Below are 14,858 nucleotides of genomic sequence, written 5' to 3' on the forward strand. Positions count from 1 at the left end.
ACAGGGCTGCGTCCTCAGCCCTATTCTCTACACCCTGTTCACCCATGACTGTGTCGCCTCCCACAAGGACAACATCATCCTGAAGTTTGCTGACGACACAGCAGTGATAGGACGTATCACTGGTGGAGATGAAGCAGCCTACAGGAGGGAGGTGACCAGACTGGTGTCATGGTGTGATGATAACAACCTCATCCTCAACACGGACAAGACAAAGGAGCTGATAGTGGACATGAGGAAGGAGAGGAGACCTCATCGGCCACTTTTCATCCGGGAGCTCGAGGTGGAGAGGGTGAACAGCTTTAAATACCTGGGTGTCCACATCAGTGAAGACCTCACATGGTCACTGAACACCAAGCAGCTAGTCAGAAAGGCTCAACAGCGGCTGTACTTCCTGAGGAGGCTAAGGAGGTTTGGGATGTCTCCGGTGATCCTCAGCAACTTCTACAACTGCGTCATTGAGAGCCTCCTGACCAGCTGCATCACCGTGTGGTACGGCAGCTTGACCATGATGGATCGTAAATGCCTACAGAGAGTGGTGAAGACTGCAGAGAAGATTACAAATTCTCCACTGCACTCTCTGCAGAACATTTACAACCACAGAGTCCAAAGGAAAGCTGCCTCCATCATCAAAGACCCCACCCACCCCCAGCACGGACTGTTCAAACCTCTGCCCTCAGGACGGAGGTATAGTGGAGTATGATGTGCAAGACCTCCAGGTTAAAGAACTCCTTCTTCCCCACCGCAATCAGAGTTCTGAACCAGAAATAACTATTCACACTTCGGTCTGCCAGACTTGGGTACAGACGTGTGATGTGTATCCCACTGGTAAAGAACTCTTTCCTCAGGAATAACCTGCAACTACTGTCACTTTAACTGTAGCACATGTTTACAATTGCACTATCGCACTTTACTACTCATTTCTGCTGCAGATAATCATGTTCCCGGCAAGGCACAGCACTATTTACCCATACCACTGTAATTTATACATTGCACTATTTCTTGATTAATATATATGGTTGTATATATACTCTTTATATTCTTAATGTTATATCTGGCATTCTTAGCGAGGAGCAAAGTAAGCTTTTCATTGTATATAAGGAAACCTGTTTCCTCTGTACATATGACAATAAACACTTTGAAAGTTGAAAGTTGAAAGTTTGAAATCAAAACGTGTGATTTGTTATGCTGTCAGCATTTCCATGACAGTGAACTTTGGGAATTACCATGAATTACCATTTACGTAAAAGGGGGATGAGATTATTCGCATTAGGTTGATTTTCCTTGTTTTTGGATAAAATAAGGCACATGGATTTCACGAAAACTGACCGCTCCAGTCAGTCTGATCAGATTGAGAACACAAAATTTGACAATTTAAATATAATTTATAGACTTTTTTTGTCTGTTGGTGGTGAAACAAATCCAGGTTTTGAATAACTAAATTCTCAACAAAACAGGAAAAAAAACAATGAAAAATAGTGAGAAGACAGAATGTAAAGGAGACTGTACTTACATAGGACCTAATATTGTTGCAACTCATCCATAATGTGGCAGCATGGCTTGTCTTCAGTCTCCCCAGGTTCAGCCACATCACCCCACTGCTGCGCTCCCTTCATTGGCTTCCTGTAGCTGCACGCAACAGATTTAAAACCCCAATGCTTGCCTACAAAGCCAAAAGTGTGCCAGCCCCTACCTACTTGATGGCAATGGTGAAATCTTGAACTGTACCAAGAGCCCTTCGAGCTTCGAGTACAGCTTGGCTTGACCGGCCATCCTACAAGTGGAAGACAAGCACCAAGACTGTTCTCTGTACTGGCACCCAAGTGGTGGAACGAACTCCCACTGTCTCATGCTGTCTTCAAATGCAGACTGAAGACACATCTCTTTATACAGCACTTAAATGAGCACTGAATTAAGTATTGATTGTAATGTATTGTACTCCACTTATGTGTTGTATTTTATTGTATTGCACTGTTGTGTGTTCAACTCTGTTCCTTTTTCTCTGGGTATCAAAAGTGACTTTTTGTTTCTAGCAGTACCTGAGCTCAGGACTGGCTTTCTCTCTAACCTATTGGTAACTAGCGAAGCCACTTTCATAGACAAAGCTCTGGATAAGAGTGTCTGCTAAATGCTGTAATTGTAAATGTAGAATGTAAGAAATTACGGAAGTGCTTTTAGGGAGATTGGAAGGTATATGGAATGTGGTTAGACGAGGCTCATAAGAGAAATAAAAAGTAGAGGAAAAGCCCTCATCCTCTTCTCAGTGTGTTAAATTTGGTGGAGAAAAAAAGGAAGAGGACGTGGAAGGGGAAGAGAACATGAGGGAGAATGAAGCGAAGACCAACACAGACTGAATCCTAAGGACATGATCTGCTGGAACTGCAAAGAAATAAAGGACACTTTGACAAAGACTGCACGACAGAGTGGACGGAGGAAGAGAAAGCCTAGGCTGACTGACGGGCAGAGGACAGGGATGGTGAGGTGACAGAGAATGGGAGGGGTAGACCAAGAACACACACATAACACATACACAGCTTTTCCTTTTTCCCAACTGCCATGTATACCTCTGTCAGTTGAGAGAATGGGTTGGATCAACCCACTCAGTAATACAAATGGCTGAATTTCATGAGTATATAATCTCAACAACTGCAGTGTTCTGAATAAAAGATTGTGAATAACAGGACTCTACTGGGATAAAGATTTCTGTGCATGCCTAGTTGAACTCACTGGATCAGATGAGCTTAATTGTGAGTGTAATCAGAAGCAAATGTTTTGTGTGGAACACTCAGCCCCACACATCTCCCTAGCTAAACCAGCTGCAGTTAAACGGAAGGCAATAGGCCCATGGATGCAGAGAATTGAACTTACACCAAATGACATGGCTAGTGATGTACACACCAAGGTTCCAGAAAAACCCACAGAACAAATTCACCCTAAATTGTTAGAGGTACCTCCTGAATTGTGGGCAAAACGTAAACATGATGTAGATCTAATAAAAGGTGCAGAACCAGTTGTGATCATGCACAAATCAGACTACAAGCCTAGACAAGCACAATACCCACTGAAACCAGAAGCTGTGGAAAGGATCAGAATTGTGTTTCACTCCCTATTAAAAGCAGGGGTAATTGTTCCCTGACCTGATTAACCAGTTCGAACACCAATTTTCCTGATAATTAAAATAATAATAATAATAAAATAAAATGAAATAAGAAAGGGCCTGAAAACCTCCTTAACCCGACGAATGGAGGTTTGTACAAGACTTGCAGGCAGTAAATTTGGCCATGGTACAATGAACCCCAGACACACCAAATTCATACACAATTCTGAGTCAAGTTCCTGGGGATAGGCAATGATTTTTGGAAGTCAATCTGGCCAATGTATTCTTCAGTGTTTCCCCCATAAGACAGACAATTTCAGTTTGCCTTTATGTTCGACAGGAAACCATATACATGTACTCGGTTATGCCAAGGATATTGTGAAAGCCTCACAATTGGTGCTCAAACACAGCCTATACTCACTATCCTTTTTGCCTGGAACCATACTTTTGCAGTATGTGGATGATTTGATGATCTGTGTGCCAACTAGAGAACAGTGTGAGCAAGACACTGCGGCATTGTTGCAACACCTCACTAAAGAGGGCCACAAAGCTAGCCTTTCTGAACTGCAGTTCACCCAAAGATCAGTCAGGTTCCTAGGACATCTCAGCAGAAGGGAAGAAACTGTCTACAGACTGACTTTCTACCATTCAAAGATTCCGAAGCCAAGTACCAATAAACAGGTACTCTCATTTTTAGGCATGTGCTCATATTGTCATTCATTCCAAATTACTCACTCCTGGAGGCACCAATTAGAGAGACTGTCCATGCCCCAAATCTCACAGCTTCCTCAAAGGTCCAGTGGACCCCAGAAGCTGACAAAGCACTTGAAAATATGCAAAAGGGCTTGCAGTCTACTCCCACTTTGGGTCTACCTGACACAACAAAGCTGTTTGTACAAACTGTGGATGAGAAAAATGGATGTATGTTCTCTGTACTGCTGTAGACACATAGGGACAGGCTGAGACTTGTGGCGTATATCTAGCAAATTAGACCCAGTAGCAGCAGGCCTGTCCCGTGTCTCAGGGCTGTAGCAGCTGCAGAAAAGGTGGTCACCACCTCACAAGACCTGGTAGGATATTCAGATCTTACTTTGCTGGTGCCACATGCAGTCTTCATGCTTCTCACAGAACATAAAGTCATACTGTCCACACAGAGGTCGTTAAGGCACAATACTGTGTTGCTTGATATGCCAAATATCACAATTAAGAGATGTACAACTCTTAACCCTGCCTCTCTTCTTCCCACAGAAAAGGATGGAGATCCACATGACATTACAGCCACTAACCTGTAATATGTTGAGTCCAAGTCTGTAATTGTCTATACCAATAGCCGTGATGGCTTTGTGATTTTGGCACAATTTGGAAACAGAGAAACTTCAAGCCTAGCTCAGACATACATTTTGCACACCACCACTTTGTTTTGGCTCTTCTGGATGCTATCCAACTTCCAAAAGAAATTTCTGACCCTGAGCAAAACAAGCTGCTCAGAACCAAGAAATGTTTGCAATGTATTCTGATTCTGATACAAACTCTTTCTTTGAAGGTAACTGAGCTGCAAAAATGTTCTACGGCAGAGGAATGGGCAACTTGGAAGAGAGCGGGTTGCATTCAGAAAGATGGTGTGTGGATGTGCCCTGAGAGCCGCCCATGCCTACCCAAATGCATGTTTCCTTACTTTGCTATGTTGTCGCATAGGAAGGACCATGCGTCAAAAGGGGCTATGGTAGCAGCAGTAAGTAAATATTGCAATTTTTTTGTCATGTGTGATGAACTAATGTTGTCTTATTATGCATCGTCTTCTACTCTGAACTCTATTTACAAATAGGTGAAAGCTGCACTTCCCGACCAGCCACACAACCCCTACATGACCTGAAACTGGGAGACTGGGTGGTAGTGAAGGACTTCCAATGAGCCAGGTGGAACAAGCTGAGGTGCCAAGGATGACCCAATCAACTGTAAAGGTGGAAGGAAGGACTACATGGGTGCACGGTCACTGCAGACGAGTACCAAAGCCGGAACCTTCAGCCTCCTAGATGTCACTCAATCAGTTGGTGTGGATGCTTTCCGGATCTGAGCTCCAGTGTCCAGCTGTCAACATAAACCCCAGCGAAGGCTCTGACCAGGGAGATCAGAGACCATGTCACCAGGTGCCTACTTTCTTCACAGGGTCCTGCATGTAGTAAGAATTGGGGTACTGGCCCAGTGGAGAACTAATCCACCACATCTGCGCACTGAAGATGCATTCCAGTGGTAGAGAGGGTGTGCTGGAGCCCCGTTGAGGTGGGATGAGTGCTGATTGGGCCTCCCCACATTCTGAGCACCAAAATACATCAAGGAGGGTAAAAGCTCACATCTATATGCCAGAACCACGTTTACCACCTAGAAACATTGCCTGTAGACACTCCTGACACAGAAGTGTGCAAAAGTGTGCAGTAGAGATAGAGATACTGACAGATTCCCCAAGAATGAACAGACGCTCAAAGGACCAAATATTTTGCTCAGCGCATATGTTGCTGATACTAACAGACTTGAATCATGGGAAGGAGCTCACCCTGATCATTATGGAAGGAAACACAACCGCCTTTAGATTTGACTTCTGGAAAGACTAATTGAGACTGCTGTCATGAAGAAGGATTCGAGACACACATATCAGATGATTATGGTCACTGATGACGACAACCCCTATGTGGATCCACCAGACCTATACCCTACACCTGACTGGGTGCCTGACCCTCCATCCAAGCCTAATACCAACAAAGAAGACGGAGATGTGCTCCTTCTTATTATTCAGAAGAATGCTATAAACATATTTTCCTACTCTCTATAGCTTAGTTCCATGACAGAACTTTTTCTGTCAGTTTCTGGAATTACCATGACATACAGTGTGTAGGGCACAAATAATCCAACATATCAGCATAATTTTAACGTTTTCATGACATGTCTTCAATTATGCTATGCCAACATTATTTTATTTTTACTATGACACTAAGGTATCAATGTTCTGAATATTGGTACACTAAAGTCATTTGCTGCAAAATTAGTCTTAAATGTTGGTATATAAGTATAATTTCATTGTAAAACAGTACATAAAATTGTGAAAAAGCATTTTAAAAATGTTTAATAAAAGCAAAACGTAATGATCAGAGGAGGATGGATTGCCCTTTTTGTTTCCTGGTTCCTCTCAAGGTTTTTTCCTGTTGCTCTTAAGGAATTTTTCATGGCCACCTTGGATGCACCATTATTTTAAGGAGTGTACAGCCTTAACTTGCTTTTGTGAACAGAATATTTTGTGTATATTTTTCTATATGTTGTGTATGTTTTCTCTAGATTTTGTGTGTATTTAATATATTCCAATTTGTTTATTTTTCTTTGCTTATTTACTTTCTGTAGAGTGATTATCTGAGCCTCACCACAAGCATTTCAATGCATAAATATCCTGACATGTTGTGCAAATGACAAATAAACTTGAAACTGAAACAGAAAATTTTCTCTACTTGAATACAACTCATTGAACTCATCTGTTTAGTGTGTGAGTTTGAACAGGGAAATTGCCAAACTGTGCAGATTGCTGGCCCTCCAGGAATGAAACTAAATATACCTGGATAATTACAGAAAACCTTGATTTGGACTAAGCAGCTATGAGGAACTGATATGTAGTTGTTGTATTAAAAACAGGCTCTCCATATTTGAAAAATTATATATTCTGATTTGTCTAAAAGAACCAGTTGTCAGTAACATGAACAAACATTTAAAAACTCTATTTATTTGCACCATTAATGTATGCAAGTAGTGCTCATGTACAGCTGATGACAGGGAAAATGGCTCAGCTCTTCTGCTTGTAAAAAAGGAATTACTTTGAAGAACGGAGCTCATTAGAGCCATTAAATGTAAATGCATACTCAGAAGGTGCTGTAAACAATATTAGCCTACTTTAGAAATCAAGGAGAGTTTTGAAAAGCTGGCTTTGATTCTTTTTAGCCTGCCACAATGGAAAAGGAATTTGGAATTCCTTCAAGTGGAATTCCGCTGTGTTTCAAAGTTTCTGTGTAATAAGATGATTTGAACAAACAGCTGCTGAGTAGCTAGATGGATAACGCGCCATTCTAGAAAAACAGTCTGAGGCTTTTTTAGTTCAAAATTTTGAAAGCTATCTCACAATGAAAGATATAACCCAAATTAGTTGCCTGATGCCTAAGACATCATCTGGTGATGGTCTTGAAATAAGGTTTTGCATAAAATGTGTACATTTTTTAATTCATTAATGGCAGAGAGGTACATGCAGGGCATTTTAAGGCAAAACAGTAAGAAAACTTATTTTAATATTATTAACATCACAATCACATTAGTTTTGTAGACACTGGGACTCCCAGTTCCTGTCACCACTATTGTAAAGAAATGTCAGTGGGTTTCTCTAGAATGAACCACTTTCCATCAAAACACTCTAAAAGACACACTATATTGGCAAATGTATTGGAGCATCTACACATTACACCTACAGGAGCTTTTAAGATATCCCATTCTAAAACCAAAGGCATTATTATGAAGTTAGGCAGGTAATGTTCTCCTGGCATTTGCCAAACCCAGATTCGTCCATCAGACTGCTAGACAGAGAAGCATGATTCGACACTCCACAGAATATGTTTTTACTGCTCCAGAGTTCAGTGGTGGCGTGCTTTACACCACTCCATCAGATACTTGGCATAGTGCTTGCTGATGTAAGGCTTTCATGCAACTGCTCGGCAATGGAAACCCATGATGTGAAGCTCCCAGCATGCAGTTTTTGTGCTGCTTTGACTGCCAGAGGAGGAGCAGTTATTGAATCAGCAGAGCAACTTTTACCCACTATGCGCCTCAGCACTCGGTGACCCCGTGGTCTGACTCTTCGTGGCTGAGTAGTGTCTTAACTGCTTGCCATTTCTAATATACCAGTTGATCATGGAATATCTAGGACAGAAGAAATTTTGCAAACTGACTTGTTGCAATGGTGCCATGCTCAAATTTTGTAGATCTAGCCATTCTCTCACTAATGCTTGTAAAGGCAGGCTGCATGACTAGGTGCTTCATTTTATACACCTGAGACAGAATGAAACACTTGAATTTAATGATTAAAAAGTGTGTCCCTATACTTTTGTCCATATAGTGTACATCTCAACGACTGAAATATGGATAATTTTTTAAAATATCCGTGGAATTTCCCCTTCAACCCTGTTCAGCCTCTTTAATTAGCAGAGCTAGCAGCAAAATGTGACCACGAATGATAATGCTACATTTAGGGAAGAAGGAACACCGAACACCTAATGAGTACGACTCTGATTCCAGTTCGGTGTAAATGGAGGCTGCCCGACCAACAGGCACCGCATCCACAGCTCCTCCAGCACCATGACAACCGCAGCACGCGCCTGCTGGAATCCTCACAACCGCCACGCCAACCGCGAGGAAACGCCACCGCTGCTGCTGCTGTCAGCTCAGCGAAGACAGCTGGTCTGCTTTTCGTGAAAGACTGCAGTCTTCCAGTCTGTCGTCAATAAACCGAACATCAAGACACCTGCACTGTATGCCTGCGTGCGTGAGGTAGCGTCTCATTCGCCAGGACCGTATTCGAATTTTCCGTACCACCTTAAATGGTGCAGCAGTTACATGTTGGCCCCTGTGGGCGACATAGTGTAGCTGCTGCACCGTTCAAGGTGGAACGAAAAATTCCAGTAAGAAGCAGGCGAATACAAAGACTCCAGCCTTGTGTTTGGCAAGAGCATTTTATTTCACCCTTTAAAATATGTAAAGGCGTCATCTTTCCGCTCTTACGCAAAATGAAACTACCAGGGGCTTAATGCGACAGGCAGTTCAGCGGGTGGAGGTGGTGGGGGGTGCATCAAATTAAACTAAGGGGTGCTCACTTCAATTCCCTTGTATGTGTGTGTGCGTGTGTGCGCCAAGCGTAGGGTAACGTGTGCATAAGCGAGTGTGCGGGAGAGAGACTGGCAGAGAGAAAAGCGTGCGAGCTGCATCTCATCGGGTCCATGCGGCAGTATGAGGTTCTCGCTGACAAACTGTCAATATCAGCATCTCTCATGTGAAACAGAGCCCACTCCACGCCCTGTGAGGAATATTTCGTCGTGAGGAGCCCTATTTGTTTCGAGAGAGAGTCTGAAAGCCACAGGAATAACAGGTAAGCGACCTACTGTGAAACGTGGGCTCACATTTCATAATCTCTGTCTTCTTCTAATATGCTTTTGTAAGAGAAGCCAGTGGAAGGGGCTCTAAAGTTTACAGTCAGCAGTTGTCCCTTATTAATTTGCTTATGCAACAGAATTAGCCAGTCATAGCCTGAAGTACTCAAAATATTGTAGTGCAGACGGAGATGAATTGGGTACCTGAGAGGTGAGGATTCAAAAATGACTTTCTGTGGCTCTCACGTGTCGAGAAGCCTCATTTACACCATAATGGTAATGTTAATGTTAGAATGTTAATTTATATATATATATATATATATATATATATATATATATATATATATATATATATATATATACATTTCATTTACATTATTTCCATATTCCATACAACACAACAGCATATAAGACATTTCACTATGCAGCAATGCAAACCGTGTGTGTGATATACATACACACACCCCCCCCCACACACACACACACACATATATATATATATATATAGAGAGAGAGAGAGAGAGAGAGAGTGTGCGCGTGTGTGTGCGTGTGTGTATGTGTGTGCACTCAGATTGGTTGGAGTTGACTTGGTAATGCTGCAGTGGTGATATGAGTTTCCCCACATGACAATGGTTATGTAAACAAAGCCCTCTTCCATGTTTTCATATAATGAAGTGTGTCTAAGTGAATTGCCAAGCTTGGCTAGAGGCTTATGAGAGGCATTTTTATCCCTGCATTGTAATTATTGTATTGATATCCTGGCATAGCCTACAGCTGGAGAGTTTCCACTTATCTATGCAGACTTTGTGTGTGTGTGTGTGTGTGTGTGTGTGTGTGTGTGTGTGTGTGTGTGTGTGTGAGTGAGTGTGTGCTGCTGAGAGATGGGGGAAGGTGAAATGATGAGATTTTGTTCATTTAGTATCAGGAGGATTCTGGTAAGAGGAAGAAACATAGGTGTGAGCAACACTATAAGAAGGTGCTAAGAGTCTTTCTGGTCCATGTACCCACATAAATGTGTCTACAGCATACACAGTATTATTCTATAGAGCACATTTTCAGTCCTCTGCCTAACTACTAGTAAAGAAGGGTTAATTTGACTTGACGTCTTTGGAAATTGATTAAATCATATCCCCTAGAGCTCCATCTGAATAATGAAAATGTCCTAAAGACATCAGGGCCCTGCTATTGAATCAGCTGATTAGAGTTTGGTGATTCACAAGAGGAGGGGTATAGGACCACAAGCACTGCAGAGTGGATCGGGATCCACTGGCCATGAACTCTGCAGTGCTGTGGGCTTCCAGGAGTTGAGTTTAAACCCTCTGCATTATAAAGTTTCCTGTATTAGATTGCGCTTATAATGTCAAAGCCTATGGTGTAGGTGCTGAAGCATCTGCCCGTGAGCGTCTTTTATTATAAGAGATTTTGATTTTCGTGTCCCTAGGAGAAATATTGCCATTGGTAAAAAACAGAAAAACAAAACGCTGGGTTATTGCTATTAATAAGAGAAAATATACAATTTTATTGAATGATATGCTTTGTTGATCTAAGTGAAAATAAGAACAATAAGAACTATAGAGAACACACATTTTGCACATTTTAATGCACAATTTGTGTTTATTTGCTGAATTTAAGATATTGAGTAAAACAATTCAACATAAAATGTGTTATATTTTATGTTATATATATTTTATTTTTTCTTGTGTACTAAAATTGGCATAAAAATGGCACACTCAAATTTCATGTTAGAAAAAGCATACAACTGTGTGTTTATGTATGTGTGTGTATATAGTCACAGAATTTAGTCACAGAATTGTACCATACAGTCTAAGGTTTGAAAGACTGATATTTGGTATTGAATGACACAAGGTATACTGTTACTCTGTTTCTGTGCCATTGAAGTAATTCCATCAATAAAACTACTGAATTTCAGTACTAATCCTAACGCCTACATCCTAATTGGTGTTTTATAGAGGCAGTTGGAAATGCTCAAGAGTGCAACAGTGAATGAATCAGTGTGCATGTGGGATATAGAGTATAGGGGTGTTTAAAAGTAAGCAGTGCAACTAGAGAAAATAAAAAAGTAATGGCAAAGGAGAAAGAGGACACCAAGTGAGACAATCATATTTAGTTTGTAGTAAGTTAATAAAATGGAATGACTGAGTATCTCATGGCTTGTTTTGTCTGGCCCTGTCGACCAAAAGTCACCTCTGCTGATTTCCACCTTCAGATAGTTTCTTCAGAAACTGACTGCAGCCTAAGTTATTATTAATGTAAAATAATGATTGTGCCAAGTGGGCAAGACTTAAATGAGCATCACAGTATAATAATTAAATGCATAAAAGCTTGCTGACAATAACACTACAACAAAAAGCCTGTTGTTTTAAGCAAAATTTTAATAATTGCCCACACTAATTTACACTAACAGTTCTGATGACAGTCTGACCGGTTAAAAAGTGCTCATACTGTTATATCTGACTGTATTTATAACTGTACATATTGATTTTCATATCAGAAATAATATGCATTGCTCTCACAACTTTGATTAAAGAAGATTAAACCAGATTGATAATTTTGGACAGCTAGTAGCATCATTTTATTTTGCACTCCTGCAAGTCCACCCTTAAATGCATCTTTTTGTTCTTAAAAAAGCAGTGTGTTATAGAGAAGAGGAAATTCTTTTTCCTAAAGAAAAGATATCCTCACTCCTACACCACTGCACAGAAATGACCTGCTAATGAAGTAATGACTCAGCAAAGTCATTTACCTAATCGATTTCCTTCCAGCCTAAACAGTAACTCAGCAACTCATTATTATCATGCATTTGGGAAAATGTTTATTGTGGTTGTAAATGGTCATTATATCATTATGAAGCATCTTTGATGTATTGAAGGTGGCAGTTTTGCAAAACTTAAAATGTTATCAACAACATGCCATATAATTAAGGGACCATTGCTTGATGTTTGGTACATGCACAAATACATTGAGTTTTATTGGGTACACCTACCTTGTACCTACAGTCATTGTCCATTTTATCAGAAGCACCTTCCATATAGCTGTACTTTAGGTTCAGTGACTGTCTTTGGCTTATCTGTTGCTGAAGTTCTACCCTGTCTACCCACAATACACTAACATCGCACTACCAGGTCAGTGTCACTAATGAGTTGAGAATAATATCGGTCAGTGTATGCAAAATACAAAAAAAAAAAATATATATATATATATATACAACCCCAATTCCAATGAAGTTGGGATGTGGGATGATAATAATTGTTCTTCTGTGGCATTGCTCAAAACTTTTCAAAACCATTACTGAAACTGTGGCTGGACACATACACTACCCTGAGGCTCTGTAGGTGTAACATGAATATATACATATTTTTACAATAAACATGTAATTCAACCATTTCATGCTTTATTTACATTTATGCATCACCTGACAGCAAGGATGAGGATGTAAGTGCAAGAGTTGCAATTTTTATCATGGCCTACATCATCCACACTAGAACATAGTAACGCACAACAAGTGTTTATTTGCTGAATTGAACACAATGGGGAAAAATATGGCCCATGTTTTATTTATTTATATATGAATGAAGTTGGGACATTGTGTAAAACATACAGTGGGGCAAAAGGTATGTAGTCAGCCACTGATTGTGCAAGTTCTCCTACTTAGAAAGATGAGAGAGGTCTGTAATTTTCATCATAGGTACACTTCAACTGAGAGACAATATGAGAAAAAAAATCCAGGAAATCACATTGTAGGATTTTTAAAGAATTTATTTGTAAATTATGGTGGAAAATAATTATTTGGTCACCCACAAACAAGCAAGATTTCTGACTCACAGACCTGTAACGTCTTCTTTAAGAAGCTCTTTTGTCCTCCACTCATTACCTGTATAAATGGCACCTGTATGACCTCGTTATCTGTATAAAAGACACCTGTCCACAGCCTCAAACAGTCAGACTCCAAACTTAACCATGGCCAAGACCAAAGAGCTGTCGAAGGACTTCAGCAATAGTATATTCAATTGAATACACTACAAAGACAAGATATTTAATGTTCAAATGGATAAACTTTAATGTTATATTCAGTCATTTTGAACTCTGTTTTTATTTATGTTACATCCCAGCTTCATTCATATATAAATAAATATAAATAAATAAATATGTTCTAGTGTGGATGATGTAGGCCATGATAAAAATTGCAACTCTTGCACTTACATCCTCATCCTTGCTGTCAGGTGATGCATAAATGTAAATAAAGCATGAAATGGTTGAATTACTGGTTGAATTGTTTGTTGTAAAAATATGTATATATTCATGTTACACCTACAGAGCCTCACAGTACTGTATGTGTCCAGCCACAATTTCAGTAAATGTTTTGTAAAGTTTTGAGCAATGCCACTGAAGAACAATTATTATTTTGAAAGAGATGTGCGAGTGTGAAGAACCTTTTAAAGGTTTAAAAAGCCTTCACATCTCCTCTATACCAATTTAAAGGTGCTTGCTAGGACCTTTACACTATGTGGAAGTCTTGATACTTTAAAGTTTCTTCACACTGACACACCTAATGTTTAAAAATCGGACGAAAGGTTTTTCAGAGAATCAAAAGTGTTTCTTCTAGGACATTGTAGGAAGAACAAATTTTAGCACATTTATTTTGATTGTCAGTCTAAAAGGTTTCTTCTTAAATGGGTTTTGACCTGGATGAGTGATTCTAGGAGAAACAGTAATTAGTGTAGAGCCTACACTTTATTTAGTGGTCCTTTAAAATTTAAGATTCTTCACACTCATTCTTCTCATTTACAGAAATTATTTTAAAAGGGCACACATGCAACATTCTGCCTGTATCTTTTTCTCAGAAGTCCACTTATGATGGTTTTATGTACTGAAACAGTCATAATTTATTTCTACATGAGATGAGAGGAGGTTTGAACATGCTCTTTTAATTAAACAGGCAGTTTTTGTTACTGTGCCTTTAAGACCAACATATTTTAATGATCTATGTTCTAATTTGTTGCTCTGTATTGCACGCCATTCAAAAAACTTTCTGGGCTGAAACAAGAATTGATGGAGCTAAAATACTGTACAATGTGACTGGTACTATTGTATTGTGTCTGTTACATTCTACAGCATGTGAATTTAAAATGAGCTGTTCTTGTAGTCTATTTAAGAATGGTTTTGTACTACATCAGGCACTTTTATTTCAGAAAAGGTGAGGAACTCAGTTATCCACAATAAGAACACTTCGGTTTTCAAACATGGGCCTTTTAACTCTACGCTTCATTCTAAGTAAAAATACAAAACATGCAGCTTAACCTGAAAAATATATTCAGAAGTTTTACTTGGCAGTGAGTGAATGACCGCTGCAGACATTTACACAAGAACAAAGTCATGTTTACATAATTTCACAAATAACACTAACAAGCAAGAGAGATTTTTTTAGATAGTGATTATAAAATAAAAAAAGAATAATCTCAACAGAGTTTTACAACAGGAGGAGCAATCAGCTGTTTTGTTGAAAGGTACTATCACTGTACTACATGATTTGGTACAGATTAGAATAGACAGATATTAATGGTAGAGCTTTAATTATA

At 39.8% G+C, this 14,858-nt stretch overlaps 1 protein-coding gene across 1 annotated transcript in view; it reads left to right on the top strand.

Moving 5' to 3' along the window:
- Positions 1–8,462: 8,462 nt before the first annotated feature.
- trpc5a (transient receptor potential cation channel, subfamily C, member 5a) overlaps positions 8,463–14,858 on the top strand; it is a 58,410-nt gene continuing 52,014 nt past the window's right edge. The window contains exons 1-2 of the mRNA XM_017717735.2: positions 8,463–8,665; positions 9,029–9,260. The gene's annotated coding sequence lies outside the window, so the exon portion shown is untranslated. The remainder of the gene's footprint in view (positions 8,666–9,028; positions 9,261–14,858) is intronic.

The sequence above is a fragment of the Pygocentrus nattereri genome, chromosome 12, assembly GCF_015220715.1.
Source record: "Pygocentrus nattereri isolate fPygNat1 chromosome 12, fPygNat1.pri, whole genome shotgun sequence".
NCBI lineage: Eukaryota > Metazoa > Chordata > Actinopteri > Characiformes > Serrasalmidae > Pygocentrus > Pygocentrus nattereri.